The following is a 15914-nucleotide window of genomic DNA, read 5'->3' on the forward strand; positions in this document are numbered from 1 at the left end:
TGAAGTAAGTTAGAAAGAGAGAGACAAATACCGTATGCTAACACATATATGTGGAATTTAAGAAAAAAAATGTCATGAAGAACCTAGGGTTAAGACAGGAATAAAGATACAGACCTACTAGAGAATGGACTTGAGTATTTGGGGAGTGGGAAGGGTAAACTGTGACATAGCGAGAGAGAGGCATGGACATATATACACTACCAAACGTAAGGTAGATAGCTAGTGGGAAGCAGCCACATAGCACAGGGAGATCAGCTCGGTGCTTTGTGACCAACTGGAGTGGTGGGATAGGGAGGGTGGGAGGGAGGGAGCTGCAAGAGGGAAGAGATATGTGAACATATGTATATGTATAACTGATTCACTTTGTTATAAAGCAGAAACTAACACACCATTGTAAAGCAATTATACTCCAAGAAGGATGTAAAGAAAATAATAATAAATAAACAACAATGGCAGTGAATCTCAGATTTACAGAGCAGTTTGCAACCAGCAGTGTGTTTGGTAACAGAAACATCAACATGGCCAAAAGGTTAATTCTTTTCACTTTAGTGTTAATAACAAACTATTATTTGTAATATAAAGTGTTACTGAGCAGGTATAAACACTGGAATTATATTTTTTTGCTTTTAAAATCACTATTTAATAAATAATATAGCCCCTAAAGGTAAATTCTGAAAAGTTTTGAAAATTAGGGGATAGGAAGCTTCAGTTCCATTTTTTCACATGTCTCAGTCATCATTCTTTCCTGTTTGTAAAAGTATGATTCTTATTTTAGTTGTAAGTTTTGATTAGTTTTAACATGACAACATATTAACAAATTAATTTTTCCCAGCTTTATTGAAATATGAACAACATCTAATAAATTATTTTGGTGTAGGCTTTTCCGTTTGCTCAATATTATGAACTGTAAGTGGAATGAAGCAGCATTTCCAGTTGATAAGTGGATCTACAGGTAATGCAGTATCTCCCAAATTAAGCTTGTGACAATCAAACCAATAAACTGCAGTATTGAGAAAACTATTGAGAAAATACAACCAGGGAATGTTCATCTCAGTGTAGGCTGGAATGTGTACTTTAAGTAAAAGGATGGTTACTTGAAGTAGTGCAAATGGCAACCGGGTACCAAGAAAACAGATACTAGCTTGGTCAGGAATACTTGTTTAGAGTTCACACTGTAACTAGCAGAATGAAAGGGAAAATATAGGATAGTCTCATTCATAGAGGAAGTTATCCTAATAGCCTGTACCAAGGTAATGACTTCTGACCAAGAGGTTATAAAAGCCACAGATAAAATCATCACCATGCAAAATGACAGACAGTAACTGAACACTGAAGTAGAAAGGACATTGAAAAGAATCAACATTCTGTGCCTTCAGGCTTTGATAGATAGCTGCATCTCCCAAAAGATAAGCAAGGACTGAAATATAAATTCAAATTACTGTGAAGAAATAAAATCATTTTTTGACGATTAAATGGAAGCTTGGCAGTTTTGGAGAGATTCAGGTAATAATTTGTACAAACTCTCAGGAAAACTGTATAATAGAAAAAGCCATAAGTAAAGGAAATAATTTGACTAAATAGGCAGATGTTGTATTTAGTAAACCTAATGCCTAAATGTACAAGACTCCATGAAGTAGGATAGCATGGAAATGTTTACCAAAAATAAAAGATGAATGCTAGTGAGATGCAAGAGAAAAGAAAATAAAACAAACAAACAAAAAAACCCTGTAAAATTCTGTTATGTGTTTTTTTTTCTTCTCATTCCTAGCTGGAAGATATTTAATAATATGTTCCCAACTATAAACAAGAATAGCAAACAGCTGACATCTAGGGGCTGGTTGGTTTGATTGAAGTGGCAGTGAAAAGAGCAGTCCTCTAAAGAAAAAGTAGTCATGTTTTCTAAATTTCAAAAGGCCTGCTGAAATACATATGATAAAACACTGCTTTATTTTATTTTCCATCCTTTGCTTTCTCCAGTGGGTCTTTCTGATGATGTTTATGTTTTATTTCAGCTTTACTGCCTTCAATTACCTTACTTTTGATTTCATTTTGCTACACCACAATGCCCAGAGAATAAGTTCCAAGTCACTTGCACAAGTGTGGAGGAAGGCAGTGCATACTTTTCCCAGCAGGCCATCTCCACCTGGTTGCATCCCCCTGAATGCAGAGGAATGGCCCTGCAGCCACCTCTGGACACCACCCCAGACATAGCTGCTCTGGCTGGTGCTGGGCTTCTCAGGTGCTGGGGGCCCAACCAGATGTGCCATGAGCTCACTGCCCCAGCACCAGCAGCACTGGACCCCAGGTGGCTGCCCCAGGGAGGGGCAGGAACCCCTCACACCCTCTTGGCTCTGTCCCATCCACCCTGTGCAGTGCCCTGGAGCAGAGGCAAAGGTGTGGGGCAGGGAGCAGGGCCACTGGGACCACTTACAATCCTGTCCAAGTTCTAGGGGTTCTGAGGACTCTTGACCAGGAAGTGCAGGCCTAGGCTCCAAGCCACAATTGACTTTTGAGTGCTGATTTTGTATCCACAGACCTGATTTAACTCAATTTTTGTTTTTGCTTTTTGTTTTGGGGGTTTGTGGGTGCTTGGGAGTGTTTTTTTGTTTAGGTTCTTTTTTGTAGTTTTCTTGCTATTTTCTATGTAGACAATGTCATGTGCAGATATGGGCAGTTTTATTTCTTCATTTCCCATCTATATGTTTTTCATTTCTTTTTCTTACCTTACTTATTTTAGGGGCTAGAACTTCCTTTTTTTGAATAAGAGTGGAGAGGTTGGTCATCCTGTCCTTGTTCCCAAACTTAGTGGTAACCATTCAGTCTCTCACTATTAAGTATGAAGTTAGCTGTAGGGTTTTTGTCGACGTTCTTTACCAAGCTTAGGTAATTCATCACTATCCCTAATGTTCTGAAAATTTGTTATCATGAATTGGTGTTGGACTTTGTCAATAATCTTCTCTATTCCTGGATGTAATCATATTATTTTTGTTCTTTAGCCTTTGTGGACTACATTAATTGATTTTTGAATGTTGAAACAACCTTGCAAACCTGGAAAAACTCTCACTTGGTCATGATGTATAATTTTTTTATACAGTGTTAGATTTGGCTTGCTAATATTTTGTTAACAATTTTTGTGCTTATATTCATGACGGATTTGTTACATAATGGCTTTTTTGGTATTGTCTTTGTCTGGTTTTGGTGTCAGGTTAATATTGGCCTCATCAAATGAGTTGGGAAGATTTTCCTCCTTTTAATTTTTGACAGAGGTTGTGTGGATTGGTGTGACTTCTTTAACTGATTCATATAATTTTCTATTTAAATCATCTGGGCCCAGAAATTTTTTTTGGAAGTTTTTTTTTAATTAAAAATTCAAGTTCTTGAATAGTTTTAGTGCTATTCAGATGTCTATTTAATCTTATTTGAGTTTTGATCCTTTTTGGTTTTCGCGGAATTGGTCCTTTTCTTCTAAATTGTTGAGTTTATGAGCGTATTCATAATATTCCCATATTATACTTTGTGATAGCTGCAGACTCTGGAACCATATCCTCTGTTTAACTCCTGGCACTGGTGATTTGTGTCATCTCTCTGGTATTTTTGTCAGTCTTGCTAGAGGGTTGTCAATTTCAGTGACAGTTTTGAAAAAATAACAATTTCTTTGATAGTCTCTGTTGTTTTCCTATTTTCAATTTGATTTCCATTCTGGTGTTTATTATTTCCTTTCTTGTGATTTCTTTTGGTTTATTTTTCTCTTTTTTCCTAGTTTCTTGGGATAGAAACGTTTACTTGAGACCTTTTCTCTTTTCTAATATAAGCATTTAGTGCTATAAATTTCCCTGTCATCACTGTTCCAGCGACTTCATTTTTATTCTGTTCCATGTATATTTTATTTCCTTTGTGATCTCCTTCTTGACCCATGGACTATTTATAAATATGTTGTTTCATTTCAATGTGTTCTGAGATTTTTCCTCTTGTCTTTCTATTATTGATTTCCCATTTTGTTCCATTATGGTCAGAGAACACACTCTGTGTGAATGATATCATTTCTTTTCAACTTTTTAAGGTTTGTTTCATGGCCCAGGATAAAGGTCTATGTTGGTGACTATTCTGCGGGAACTTGAAAAAAATGTATTCTGCCTGTTATTGACTGGAGTGTTCTATATATGTCAATTAGATCGTGTTTTAGTTGACTGTTTTTTCAGATCTACTATATTACTTTTGATATTCTATTTATCAACAGTTGTTTTATCAGTTGCTCAGAGGACTTTGATTTGTCTAATTCTCCCTTGATGACTCTTCTCTCTTTTCTCCTCTTGGGGAAGCTGTTCAGGTAGACAGCAGGTCTGGATGGTACCAGGGCTGAGGGTCAATTTGCTAGGACAAATTAATTAATACCTACTTAGCTTCAATAGTGTACAAAATACAGCTCCTATACAGCTCTTTCCATTATTTCTTCAAATATTCTTTCTGCCACTTTCTCTCTCTCCTCCTTCTGGGATTTAGCATGCATTGGTGCTAAAGATGGTGCACCATAGTTCTCTTGGTCTCTTTTCATTTTGCTTCATTATTTTCTCCTTCTGATAGTCAGAATGGATGATCTCAAGTGCCTGGCCTTCAAATTTACTGATTCTTCTGTGATTTTAAATCTGCTGTTGAAAACCTCTATTGAATTTTTAAAAATAATTCTTTCACCTCTTTTTACTTTTCTTAATGTGGCCACAAGAACGTTTAAAATTACCTATGTGGCTCCTGTTATATGTTCCTGTGTGTGTGTGGTGTGCATGTTTATTTATTTTTAAGAGCAATTTTAGTTTCACAGCAAAATTAAGAGAAATGTACAGAAATTTCCCAATTACTCTCTGCCTCTACATATGCATAGCTTCCTGCATTATCAACATCCCTCACCAGAGTGGTACATCTGTTACTGTTGGTGAACTCACATTGTCACATCCATCATAAGCACCCAACGTCCATAGTTTATATGAGGGTTCACTCGGTACTGTGCATTCTATGGGTTTGGAAGAATGTATAAATGACATGTATCCATCATTATAGAACCATATAGAGTGTTTTCACTGCCCTAAAATTCCTCTGTGCTCCACCTATTCATGCCTCCCCACCTGAAACCCTAGCAATCACTGATCTTCTTATTGTCTCCATAGTTTTGCCTTTTCCAAAATATCATGAAGCTGGAATCTTACAGGTGTGTAGTTTTTTCAGGTGGGTTTCTTTCACTTAGTAATATGCATTTAAGGTTCCTCATTGTCTTCTCATGGCTTGACAGTTCATTTCTTTTAAGCACTGAATAATATTCCATTGTCTGGATGTACCACAGTTTATGTTTCCATTATACCTACTGAAGGTTGAACTTGAAGGTTGCCTCCAAATTTTGGCAAACATGAATAAAGCTGCTATGAACATACATGTGCATGATTTTTTTTGTGGACATAAGTTTTTAAATTCTTTGGGTAAATACCAAGGGGTGTGATTCCTGGATAATATGTTAGAGTGTATTTAGTTTCATAAGAGATTGCCAAACTCTCTTCAAAAGTTGGCTATACCATTTGTATTTCCACCAGCAATGAATGAGAGGTCCCATTGCTGTACATTCTCACCAGCATTTGTTCTTGTCAGTATTCCAGATTTTGTCCATTCTAATAGGTGTGTAGTGGTATTTCATTGTTTTAATTGGAATTTTCCTGATAACATATGATGTGGAGCATCTCTTCCTACCTTTATTTTCCATCTGCATATCTTCTGAGGTGAGATGTCTGTGAAGGTCTTTGGCCCATTTTTTTGAGTTTTTTGGGTTTTTATTGTTGGGTTTTAAGTGTTTGTATATTTTGGATAACAGTCCTTTATCAGATATGCTTTTGTAAATATATTCTTTCAGTCCATGGTTTGTGTTATCATTCTCCTGATAGTGTCTATTGCAGAGAAGATATTTTACATTTTAATTAGGTCCAACTTATCAATTTTTTTAATGGATTGTGCCTTTGCTGTTGTATCTAAAAAGTCACCGCCATATCCAAAGTCTTCTAGACTTTTTTTCTTACGTTATCTTCTGTGAGTTTTACAGTTTTACATTTAGGCCTACAATCTATTTTAGTTCATTTCTGTGATGTAGTGAATTTTTCATTTGTTATCTGACATTCCAGCTCCAGAATTTTATTGGTTCCTTTTCACAGTTTCAATCTATTTATTATAATTTTCTATTTTGTGAGACATTGTTCTTCTGATTTCCTTTAATTCTTTATTTATAGTTTCCTTTATCTTTTTGAGCATATTTAAAGAAGGTATTTAAATGTCTTTTCTAGTAATTCCAATATCTGTTCTTCCTCAGGGACCGTTTCCACTAATTATTTATTTTGTAAATGGTACTGTGGACAAAGAATGTCACTTGCCATATCAGTAAGCAAAGGGTGTTGCAGCCATCAAGCCATCAGCCACTGCAGATGAACCCCACCCTGAAGGTGTACCCTGAGGGAATTCAGGATGGAGAAAACAGGATACTGCCCCTAGACAGTTAAGGTGTACATCAAAGGAATGATTTCAATGAGCCCCAACTCTTGCATCTTCCCATACATAGAAAAGTGCCTAATTCATTAACTTGAGATGTCTAGTTTTTCCTTCCAACTACCTAGTGGTTTTTGGCAGAAACTCCTATATATCCCGGCTCCTTCCTTACCTTGCTGGAGTAGTCTCTGATTGCTGAGAGGCTGTCTCCCAGGCTTAAGTCCTCATTATGTCTGCCTAATAAAACATATTTCTCAACTGTTAGCTTGTGCAATTTTTTTCAGTTGACAGTACATAGGTTCTTATCTCTTCTCATGCTTTGAAATTTTTGTTGAAAACTATATTTGGAATGTTATAAAGAGGCAACTCTGGAAATGAGATTCTCCTCCCTTTCTTGAGTTTATTGTTGTTTGTATTTTTAGGGACTTTTAAAAATTATTTTTGAGAGACTCTCTCCTTTGCCATATGTGGTCATTGATGACTCTATCTCATTACCTTTGTTCATTAGCTTTTATTAGTTCATTTATTTGTTCATTAGCTTTTATTTCATTAGCCAGCGTTTTCACAGAGAACCCTTTAAGTGTCTGGATATAAAAAAAAACAACTCAGTCTTTTCAGGTAGGCTATGTGTGTGCATTTGGGCACAACTTCAACACATCTAGGCAGATTACAGCTATGCATTGTAATCTTCATTTCTTGTTCATACACACACACACACACACACACACACACACACACTGCACATACGTAAAAAGAGAGAGAGAGAGAAGAATTTAGTATAAGGAATTGAAGCATATAACTTGTAAGACAGAACAGCAGGCTTAAAATTCAGGTGAAAGATGATTTTACAGTCTTGAGTCTGAAATCTGCAGGAAAGGCCATCAGGTAGGAAACTCAGGCAGGATTTTTATGTAGCAGACTTGAGGAAGAAAAAAAGCTTGTTCAGGAAACCTTAGACTTTGCCCTTAGAGCTTCGCCTTGGCTGATGCCCACCCAAATAATGAAGAGTAATCTGCTTTACTCCAAGTCTACTAACTGTAAATATTAATCACATCTAAAAATATCTTCACAGCAACATCCAGACTGGTGTTTGGCCAAACAACTGGGCACCATAGCCAGGCATGTTGACAAAAAATATTAACTATCACAATTTCCATGTAAATGTTTTTGAGGAACACTGTCCCCAAAGTCACTTCTCTGACATGAGAGAGATCTGAATTAGATGAAAAAAAGGTAAGTCCTTTGCAATAGACCTTCAGGGAGCCACCAGACATTTCCAAATGGACAATCACAATTCTTTGAGGGCAAGGATCTGCTCTCACCAGCACCAGGAAACCACACTGGGAACATGGGTTGACATCAAACCCGGGAGGTGGGGTGGGACAAAGGTAAGTTAAAATGTCACAATGCACTCCTACCAGGTTTTAGTCACCTTTTTCTTGTTTAAGCATTTGATTGGTTGCTATAAACCTTTGATTATTTTCCAGACATCTGAAAAGTTGATTTTGACGTTGATTTTACCAGTGCTTTTGTAGAGGGATGGTCCTTTGGAACTCCCTACGCTGACATTTTTGTTGCTGTCACTACTATCAAGATGCATTTTAAGGAAAATTTAAGAAAAAAAGAACGTGTTTAAAAGAAGAAAGCTTATCCCCCATAGAATGCAGTGTATTTTTCACCATTAGTCAACCACAGTCTGGAAACTTTTACAGTAGTGGACCTACTCATAACCATAGTACTGACTAGAATTAATATGATTTGTTGAGCATTTTACTCTGTGCAACTGATGCCCAAATTGCCTCACATGTGTGATCTCCTTGGATCCACACAGACAGTGTAGCAATATGTTCCATTTAACCTAAGAACAGAAGAGGCAGATCATATAGTAACATTCCCTATTTTATTGAATAAGAAACTGAGGATTAGCCACTGACACAATATCAAAAGGAGAAAATCTAGCAAAATTAGGTTTGTCACTCAATTTGGGACAAGTCAACTTCTTGACCCTTCAGTTTCTTCATTGTAAAATGGGAACAAGAATATCTACATTCTAGGAAAGTTCTGAAGGTATAGTGGTATAACATATGTTCAATTGCTAGCAGACATGTGCTCAACTAATGTTTAGACTAATATTTAAACTAACAATGATAATGAGGATTAGGGCTGCTATGTTCTCAGCCTCCACTATGAAAGTCCAGCACTAAATAGCTAATTTCATTAAATAGACTGCCAACTTGCACTGACTGTACAGGAGAAATAACAAATCATTTCATGTTGTCATTTATCAGAATATTGCAATATGGACCTAACCTCAAAGGAAATTTATGTTTGGAAATTAATATTCAGGCATTGAGATGTAACACAAGGCCCAAAGAGTTGCAATACTGTTGCTTAATTTGGTGAAAAATCTAACCTTTCTGATTCTCAGTTTACAATTTACTGTAAAAAGGCATCATAAGAAATCATTGGAGAAAATCTGAAAACCAAAAGCAAATACTTTGAAAAGACCAATATGATTGACAAGCCTCTATCCAGGCTAGCTAAGAAAAAAAAGAGGATGTAAGTTGCTAATATAAGAAATGAAAGAGAAGAGATCACTACAGATCCCATAGGCACTGAAAGGGTAACAGTATATAATGAACAACTCTATGCCCACAAACTTGATAACCCTGACCAATTCCTAAAAAGACACAATTATCCAATACTCCCACAGGAAGAAATACACAATCTGAATAGGCTTCTGTTTATTAAAGGAGTTGAATTAATGATTAATACCTTCCAAAGCAGAAAACCACAGGCCAAGATGGGTTGGCCATTGAATTCTAACAAATATTTGAAGAAGGAATTATACCAGTTCTGTAAAAGCTACTCCAAGAGATAGAACAAGGTAGAATACTTCCTAACTCATTCTATGAGGCCAGCCTTGTCCTAGTACCAAGCCCAGGCAAAAACATTATAAGAAAAATACACATCAATATCTTTCATTAACACAAATGCAAAATCCTCAATAAAATAGTAGTAAATCAAATACTATAATTTATAAGAACAGTGCATATATCATGAACATGTGAGATTTTGAATTTACCAAGAGAAAAGTGACTCATTCCCTACAAGAGAAACTCCATAAGACTGGGTTTCTCAGTAGAAACCTTGCAGGTCAGGAGAGAGAATGATGTGTTCAAAATGCTGAAAGAAAAAAAAAGCCTACCAAGAATACTTTACTCAGCAAAGCTGTCCTTTGCATATAAAGGAGAGATAAAACTTTGCCAGCCAAACAAAAAATGAGGTAATTAATCACCACTAAACCTGCCTTTACAAGAAATCCTAAAGGGAGTCTTCAAGCTGAACCAAAATGATGCTAATTAGTAACATGTAAACCTGTAAAAGTATAAAACTCACTGGTAAATGTAAGCCTATAGTCAAACTCAAAATACTCCAAAACTGTAATGGCAGTGTGTAAATCACATTTAACTTGAGTGTAAAGGTTAAAAGACACACACACAGAAATAAATTAAAAATAACTTTAGCTAAATAATTTGATAATGGATACACTAAGTAAAACAATATAAATCATGACATCAAAAACATAAACGTGATGGTAAAGTAAAAGTATAGAGTTTTTGTATGCAATCAACATTAAATTGTTATTGCCACACAGCTCACAGTGCCATGTTGGCAGGGGTGTGTGGAATGACTCTGTTTCAGAAAAGAGAAGACAAGATGGTGGAGTAGAAGATCTTGAGTTCACCTCCTCCCACGAGAACATCAAAATCACAACAAACTGCTGAACAATCAAAAATAAAGAAGACTGGAACCTACTGAAGACAAAGAAGAAATCACAGTGAGATGGTAGGAGGGGTGTACTCACAATATAATCAAATTTCATACCCCCTGGTGGGTGACCCAGAAACTGGAGAATAATTATATCACAGAAATTCTCCCATGGGAGTGTGAGTTCTGAACCCCATGTCATGCTCCCCAGGCTGGGGGTCTGGCTACAGGATGAGGAGCCCTAAGAGCATTTGACTTTGAAGGCCACCAGGTCTTGTTTGCAGGAGCTCCAGAAGAGTGGGGGAAACAGAGACTCCAATATTGGAGGATGAACACAAGGTCTCATTTGCACCGGGACCCAGGGCAAAAGCAGTGACTTTGTAGGAGCCTGGGCCAGACCTACATGCTGGTCTTGAATTTATTCAGGTATGCAAGAGTGGTTCAAAATTTGAAAATCAATTGATGTAATCTATCCTATCAACAGTCTGAAGAAGATAATTGCATGAATATATATGAATATATATATATATATGCAGAAATTGGATTGAACAAAATCCAATGCCCATTCAGCAAAGTAGGAACATGGGAACTTCCTCAATTTGACAAGTTCATATACAAAAACCTACCGTTAATATCACATTCAGCAAGATGGTGGAATACCATCCTTTCTACCATCCTCTTCCCACAGAGGTACAGATTTTCATAATCTCCCCAGCATAAGAGTACCTTTGTGGAAGTCCTGGAGTCCAGAGAAGTTCCAGCACACCAATTGAGCAAAAAAAATCCAAGAATAGACACACTGAAGAGGGTAAGAAGCACAGTTTCACCTGACCCACATCACCCCTCCCCCAAGGCAGCACAGCTCAGTGCCAAGAGAGATCCCCTCAACACAATTTCTCTCACAACGGAGAGTGAAAACATAGTGAACTCATGGCTTCCCCAGCAAGAAGTCCACTTCTTTTTGCCCCACCCAGAATACTGAGGTAGGTGGAAGAGTTTGGGTGCAGGGAAAAGAAGTGGGGACTCACAACAACCAGGGCTCAGAATTCAATAATGGGCCATAGATCCTATTGTCAGCTTCACAGACTGCAACAGGAGGCACACCCATGAGTCACTTGGTGTGCCTCACCTTCAGAACACTCTCTCCCCCAACTGGCCCACAGGAATTCCCAAAACACAGCTCTATTCAGCCTCCTCTGTGGCTGGCTCCCATTGCTTGACCCCACAGATGGCAAGTGTGATCCTCTGCAGACAGCTTGAGAAAACATGCCAATGGCCATCTCAACTCTGCAGAATTGGGAGAAGGCACACAAACTTGAGCATTTCAGGGAACTGCACTATGGTAAACAAACAGGAGGCTCTCAGCACCTTGCCTGGTATTGTGGGATCAAGAGAGACATAAAACCTTAGGAATTCCCTCCTCCTAAGAGGGAACAAGGAGTGCAGAGTTGGTGTATCCATAGAAATGGTCTGCAAGTGCCTCAAAATCCATAGCTGGGCTGACTGGTGAAGGTGTTCCTCTCCTATAGCCAGTCAGTAAGAACTGTAGGAGGTGTCTACATCTTCAAATGTGAAAACAGCAACACAGAATTTCAATGTTAATGGAAAATCAAGAAAGCATGATACTATTGAAGGAACATAATAATATTCCAATAACTGACCACAAAGAAATGAAGAGCTATGAATTGTCTGACAAAAATTCAAAATAGTTGTTTTAAGGAAGCTGGTGAGCTACAAGAGAACACAGATAACTCAGCAAAATCAGGAAAACCATACATGAACAAAATTAGAATTTCAATAAAGAAATAGAAATAATGAAAAAGAACTAAAGAGAAATTCTAGAGCTGAAGAAAGCATCGAATAAAGAAAAATTCCATAGAGAACACCAAAAACAGACTTCATCATGCAGAAGAAAAATCTGTGAACTCAAAGACAGGTCATTTGAAATTATCATGTCAGAGAACAACAAAGAGTGAAAGGATCAAAGATAGCCTACAGGATTCATCAGACACCATGAGGGAACTAATATACAGATTATAAGAGTCCCAGAAGAAGAGAGCAAGAAAGAGATGTAAAGCTTACTTAAAGAAATAATGGCTGAAAACATTCCAAATCTTGAAAGAGCTATTTATGGATATCCAGGAACATGAAGGTCAAAGGTGCCCAAAGAGGATCAACCCAAATTGAATTTCACCAAGACACATTACAATCAAACTGTAAATAATCAAAGACAAAGAGAATTTTTTTTTTTTGGTCCCCGTGAGGGGAAGTGCACCATTCCTGGAGATACTGCAATACCAGGTCGATGCGTGAAGCGGACAGAGCAAGCTCCTATTCCGACTCCCAGCTCCAAAAATCCATTTAATATATTGTCCTCGGATAGAGGACGTATCAGATATTAAACTGATAAGAACAGATACTACATTTATCTTAGCCAAAAGGCCGAGAAGCGATGACAAAGAGAATTTTGAATTCACCAAGAGAAAAGTGATTCATTCCATACAAGAGAAACTCCATAAGATTCTAGATTTCTCAGTAGAAACCTTGCAGTTCAGGAGAGAGTGAGATGATATGTTCAAAATGCTGAAAGAAAAATAAAAAAAGCCTACCAAGAATACTTTATCCAGTAAAGCTGTCTTTTGGAAATAAAGAAGAGATAAAACTGCCAGCCAAACAAAAAGTGAGGTAATTAATCATGACTAAACCTGACTTTACAAGAAATGCTACAGGAAGTTCTTCAAGCTGAACCAAAATGATGCTAATTAGTAACATGTAAACCTATAAAAGTATAAAACTAAAAGTATAAAACTCACTGGTAAATGTAAGTATATAGTCAAACTCAAAATACTACAAAACTTTAATGGTGGTGTGTAAATCACATTTAACTAGAGTGTAAAGGTTAAAAAAACAAAAGAATTAAAAATAACTATGCCGGGAGGACCTTCAAGATGGTGGAAGGGGACTTCCCTGGTGGCGCACGGGTTGAGAGTCCGCCTGTAGGGGACACGGGTTCGTGCTCCGGTCCGGGAAGATCCCACATGCTGCGGAGCGGCTAGGCCCGTGAGCCATGGCTGCTGAGCCTGCGCGTCCGGAGTCTGTGATCTGCAACGGGAGAGGCCAAAACAGTGAGAGGCCCGTGTACCGTAAAAAAAAAAAAGATGGTGGAGGAGTAAGACGTGGAGATCACCTTCCTCCCCACAGATACATCAAAAATACATCTACATGTGGAACAACTTCTACAGAACACCTCCTGAACACTGTCAGAAGATCTCAGACTTCCCAAAAGGCAAGAAACTCACCCCCACTGTACCTGGGTAGGGCAAAAGAAAAAAGAAAACACAGAGACAAAAGAATGCGGACTGGACCTGCCCCTCTGGGAAGGAGCTGTGATGGAGGAAAAGTTTCCACAAACTAGGAAGCCCCTTCACTGGCAGAGACAGGGGGATGGGCGGGGGGGAAGCTTCGGAGCCACAGAGGAGAGCGCAGCAACAGGGGTGCAGAGGGCAAAGTGGAGAGATTCCTGCACAGAGGATCAGTGCTGAACAGCACTCACCAGCCTGAGAAGCTTGTCTGCTCAACCACTGGGGTGGGTGGGGGCTGGGAGCTGAGGCTTGGGCTTCGGAGGTCAAATCCCAGGGAAAGGACTGGAGTTGGCTGTGTGAACACAGCCTGGAGGGGGCTAGTGCACCACAGCTAACTGGGAGGGAGTGCAGGAAAAAGTTTGGAACTGCCTAACAGTTAAGAGACCATTGTTTCGGGGTGCATGAGGAGAGGAGATTAAGAACACCATGTAAATGAGCTTCAGAGATGGGCTTGAGCCATGGCTATCAGCATGGACACCAGAGACGGGCATGAAGTGCTAAGGCTGCTGCTACAGCCACCAAGAATCCTGTGTGCAATCATAGGTCACTATCCACACCTCCCTCCCTGGAGCCTCTGCAACCCACCACTGCCAGGGTCCCATGATCCATGGACAACTTCTCCGGGAGAACACTCGGCCTGCCTCAGGCTGTTGCAATGGCACACTGGCCTCTGCCCTCACAGGCTCGCTCCACATTCCGTACCCCTCCCTCCCCGCAGCCTGAGTGAGCCAGAGCCCACTAATCAGCCGCTTCTTTAGGGTTAGGCAGTCTACTTGAAAAAGAATTCAGAGTAATGATAGTAAAAATGATCCAAAATCTTGGATTTTTCTTTGTATTTAATTTTTGATAGTTTAATTAATATGTGTCTTAGTGTGTTTCTCCCTGAATTTTTCCTGTAGGAATGGGACTCTCTGTGCTTCCTGGACTTGGTTGACTGTTTCCTTTCCCATGTTAGGGAAGTTTTCAACTATAATCTCTTCAAATATTTTTCAGTACCTTTCCTTTTCTCTTCTTCTTCTGGGACCCCTATAGTTCGAATGTTGGTGTGTTTAATGTTGTCCCAGAGGTCTCTGAGACTGTCCTCAATTCTTTTCATTCTTATTTCTTTATTCTGCTCTGCAGTAGTTATTTCCACCATTGTATCTTCCATGTCACTTATTTGTTCTTCTGCCTCAGTTATTCTCCTATTGATTCCTTCTAGTGTATTTTCCATTTCAGTTTTGAGTTCTCCATCACTGATTGTTTGTTCTTTAGTTCTTCTAGGTCTTTGTTAAATATTTCTTGTATCTTCTCAATCTGTGCCTCCATTCTATTTTCGAGGTCTTGGTTCATCTTTATTATGATTACTCTGAATTCTTTTTCAGGTAGATTGCCTATTTCCTCTTCATTTATTTGGTCTTGTGGGGTTTTACCTTGCTCCTTCTTCTGTAATCTATTTCTCTGTCATCTCATTTTGTCTAACCTACTGTTAAGGTCTCCTTTCCTTAGGCTTCAGTGTCTGTAGTTCCTCTTGCTTTTGTTGTCTGCTCCCAGTCAGTGAGGTTGGTCCAAGGGCTTGTGTAGGCTTCCTAGTGGGAGGGACTGGTGCCTGTGCTTGGGGGTGTGGAGCTGAGTCTTTTCCCTATGAAAGGCAGGGCCACATCAGGTGGTGTGTTTTGGGGTGTCTGTGATCTTAGTATGACTTTAGGTAGCCTGTCTGATGATGGGTGAGGCTGTGTTCCTGTCTTGCTGGTTGCTTGGTGTGAGGTGTCCAGCACTGGAGCCTGCAGGCTGTTGTGTGGGGCTGCATCTTGGTGTTGATATGGATACCTCCGGAAGTATGCACACTGATTAATATTCCCTGGGCCCAGGTATTCTCTGGCGGTCCAGTGTCCTGGACTTGGCACTTCCACCCCAGAGGCCCAGGCCTGACCCCTGGATGGGGAACCAAGTGCCCACAAGCTGCCCAATGATAAAAGAAAGAACAGAAAAGAAACCCAAGGCAAAGAGCAAAAACAACAGCAAACAGCAGCAACAACACAACACACACACACAGAATAAAATAAAATAAATTTAAAAAAACAAGAGAACAAACAAAAGAATTCAAACATGAGAACAGTCAATAAGGCCTTAACGAACAAAACTTAAAAAATGAAAAATAAAACAAAAACAGACAGCAAACAAAAAACAAGAAAAGTGAAGAAAACAAAATATACACATATAAACAATCAAAAAAACTAAAGAAAAAATAAAATGAAAAAACAAAGAACAAAACAAGGAAACAAGTAA

General features: G+C 38.7%; 1 pseudogene across 1 annotated transcript; it reads right to left on the bottom strand.

The window, feature by feature from the left end:
• Nucleotides 1-863: 863 nt before the first annotated feature.
• On the bottom strand, nucleotides 864-1894 carry LOC309840049 (putative G-protein coupled receptor 160; annotated as a pseudogene). Its single transcript has one exon. The product of its transcript is annotated as a putative G-protein coupled receptor 160 (transcript).
• Nucleotides 1895-15914: the final 14020 nt, after the last annotated feature.

Source organism: Grampus griseus (assembly GCF_964374135.1).
Source record: "Grampus griseus genome assembly, chromosome: X".
NCBI lineage: Eukaryota > Metazoa > Chordata > Mammalia > Artiodactyla > Delphinidae > Grampus > Grampus griseus.